Genomic DNA, 3,520 nt, shown 5'->3' on the forward strand with positions numbered 1-3,520 from the left:
TTTGGGAGTGTTCCTCCCTCTGCTATATTTTGGAAGAGTTTGAGAAGGATAGGTGTTAGCTCTTCTCTAAATGCTTGATAGAATTCGCCTGTGAAGCCATCTGGTCCTGGGCTTTTGTTTGTTGGAAGATTTTTTATCACAGTTTCAATTTCAGTGCTTGTGATTGGTCTGTTCATATTTTCTATTTCTTCCTGATTCAGTCTTGGCAGGTTGTGCATTTCTAAGAATTTGTCCATTTCTTCCAGGTTGTCCATTTTATTGGCATAGAGTTGCTTGTAATAATCTCTCATGATCTTTTGTATTTATGCAGTGTCAGTTGTTACTTCTCCTTTTTCATTTCTAATTCTATTGATTTGAGTCTTTTCCCTTTTTTTCTTGATGAGTCTGGCTAATGGTTTATCAATTTTGTTTATCTTCTCAAAGAACCAGCTTTTAGTTTTATGGATCTTTGCTATCGTTTCCTTCATTTCTTTTTCATTTATTTCTGATCTGATTTTATGATTTCTTTCCTTCTGCTAACTTTGGGATGTTTTTGTTCTTCTTTCTCTAATTGCTTTAGGTGCAAGGTTAGGTTGTTTATTCGAGATGTTTCCTGTTTCTTAAGGTTGGATTGTATTGCTATAAACTTCCCTCTTAGAACTGCTTTTGCTGCATCCCATAGGTTTTGGGTCGTCGTGTCTCCATTATCATTTGTGTCTAGGTATTTTTTAATTTCCTCTTTGATTTCTTCAGTGATCACTTCGTTATTAAGTAGTGTATTGTTTAGCCTCCATGTGTTTGTATTTTTTACAGCTCTTTTCCTGTAATTGATATCTAGTCTCATAGCATTGTGGTCAGAAAAGATACTTGATACAATTTCAATTTTCTTAAATTTACCAAGGCTTCATTTGTGACCCAAGATATGATCTATCCTGGAGAATGTTCCATGAGCACTTGAGAAAAATGTGTATTCTGTTGTTTTTGGATGGAATGTCCTATAAATATCAATTAAGTCCATCTTGTTTAATGTATCATTTAAAGCTTGTGTTTCCTTATTTATTTTCATTTTGGATGATCTGTCCATTGGTGAAAGTGGGGTGTTAAAGTCCCCTACTATGATTGTGTTACTGTCGATTTCTCCTTTTATGGCTGTTAGTATTTGCCTTATGTATTGAGGTGCTCCTACGTTTGGTGCATAAATATTTACAATTGTTATATCTTCTTCTTGGATCGATCCCTTGATCATTATGTAGTGTCCTTCTTTGTCTCTTCTAGTAGTCTTTATTTTAAAGTCTATTTTGTCTGATATGAGAATTGCTACTCCAGCTTTCTTTTGGTTTCCATTTGCATGGAATATCTTTTTCCATCCCCTTACTTTCAGTCTGTATGTGTCTCTAGGTCTGAAGTGGGTCTCTTGTAGACAGCATATATATGGGTCTTGTTTTTGTATCCATTCAGCCAATCTGTGTCTTTTGGTGGGAGCATTTAGTCCATTTACATTTAAGGTAATTATCGATATGTATGTTCCTATTCCCATTTTCTTAATTGTTTTGGGTTCGTTATTGTAGGTCTTTTCCTTCTGTTGTGTTTCTTGCCTAGAGAAGTTCCTTTAGCATTTGTTGTAAAGCTGGTTTGGTGGTGCTGAACTCTCTCAGCTTTTGCTTGTCTGTAAAGGTTTTAATTTCTCCATCAAATCTGAATGAGATCCTTGCTGGGTAGAGTAATCTTGGTTGCAGGTTTCTCTCCTTCATCACTTTAATTATGTCCTGCCACTCCCTTCTGGCTTGTAGAGTTTCTGCCGAGAGATCAGCTGTTATCCTGATGGGGATTCCCTTGTGTGTTATTTGTTGTTTTTGCCTTGCTGCTTTTAATATGATTTCTTTGTGTTTAATTTTTGACAGTTTGATTAATAGGTGTCTTGGCGTATTTCTCCTTGGATTTATTCTGTATGGGACTCTCTGGGCCTCCTGGACTTGATTAACTATTTCCTTTCCCATATTAGGGAAGTTTTCAACTATAATCTCTTCAAATATTTTCTCAGTCCCTTTCTTTTTCTCTTCTTCTTCTGGAACCCCTATGATTCGAATGTTGGTGCGTTTAATGCTGTCCCAGAGGTCTCTGAGACTGTCCTCAATTCTTTTCATTCTTTTTTCTTTATTTTGCTCTGCATTAGTTATTTCCACTATTTTATCTTCCACCTCACTTATCCATTCTTCTGCCTCAGTTATTCTGCTATTGATCCCATCTAGAGTATTTTTTATTTCATTTATTGTGTTTTTAATTGATGCTTGATTCATCTTTAGTTCTTCTAGGTCCTTGTTAACTGTTTCTTTCATTTTGTCTATTCTATTTCCAAGATTTTGGATCTGGGAAATAGAATCTTGCATCATCTTTACCATCATTATTCTGAATTCTTTTTCAGGTAGACTGCCTATTACCTCTTCATTTGTTAGGTCTGGTGGGTTTTTATCTTGCTCCTTCTCCTGCTGTGTGTTTTTCTGTCTTCTCATTTTGCTTATGTTACTGTGTTTGGGGTCTCCTTTTTGCAGGCTGCAGGTTCGTAGTTCCCGTTGTTTTTGGTGTCTGTCCCCAGTGGCTAAGGTTGGTTTAGTGGGTTGTGTAGGCTTCCTGATGGTAGGGACCAGTGCCTGTGTTCTGGTGGATGAGGCTGGATCTTGTCTTTCTGGTGGGCAGATCCACGTCTGGTGGTGTGTTTTGGGGTGTCTGTGGACTTTTTATGATTTTAGGCCACCTTTCTGCTAATGGGTGGCGTTGTGTTCCTGTCTTGCTAGTTGTTTGGCATAGGGTGTCCAGCACTGTAGCTTGCTGGTCGTTGAGTGAAGCTGGGTTCTGGTGTTGAGATGGAGATCTCTGGAAGATTTTCGCCGTTCGATATTATGTGGAGCTGGGAGGTCTCTTGTGGACCAGTGTCCTGAAGTTGGCTCTCCCACCTCAGAGGCACAGCACTGACGCCTGGCTCCTCAATTTGGGATGATTTGTTGTGTATTCATGTATTCCACAGATGCAGGGTACATCAAGTTGATTGTGGAGCTTTAATCCGCTGCTTCTGAGGCTACTGGGAGAGGTTTCCCTTTCTCTTCTTTGTTCACACAGCTCCTGGGTCTCAGCTTTGGATTTGGCCCCGCCTCTGCGTGTAGGTCGCCGGAGGGCGTCTGTTCTTCGCTCAGACAGGACAGGGTTAAAGGAGCAGCCTCTTCGGGGACTCTGGCTCACTCAGGCCGGGCGGGAGGGAGGGGCACGGAGTGCGGGGCGAGCCTGCAGTGGCAGATGTCGGCGTGACGTTGCACTAGCCCGAGGCGCGCCGTGCGTTCTCCCAGGGAAGCCGCCCCTGGATCCCGGGACCCCGGCAGTGGCGGGCTGAACAGGCTCCCGGAAGGGCGGTGTGGACAGTGACTTGCGCTCGCACACAGGCTTCTTGGCGGCGGCAGCAGCAGCCCCAGCGTCCCACGCCCGTCACTGGGCTCCGCGGTTTCAGCCGCGACTCGCGCCCGTCTGTGGAGCCTCTTTAAGCAGCGCTCTT

The sequence above is a fragment of the Hyperoodon ampullatus genome, assembly GCF_949752795.1.
Source record: "Hyperoodon ampullatus genome assembly, chromosome: 1".
Taxonomy (NCBI): Eukaryota; Metazoa; Chordata; class Mammalia; order Artiodactyla; family Ziphiidae; genus Hyperoodon; species Hyperoodon ampullatus.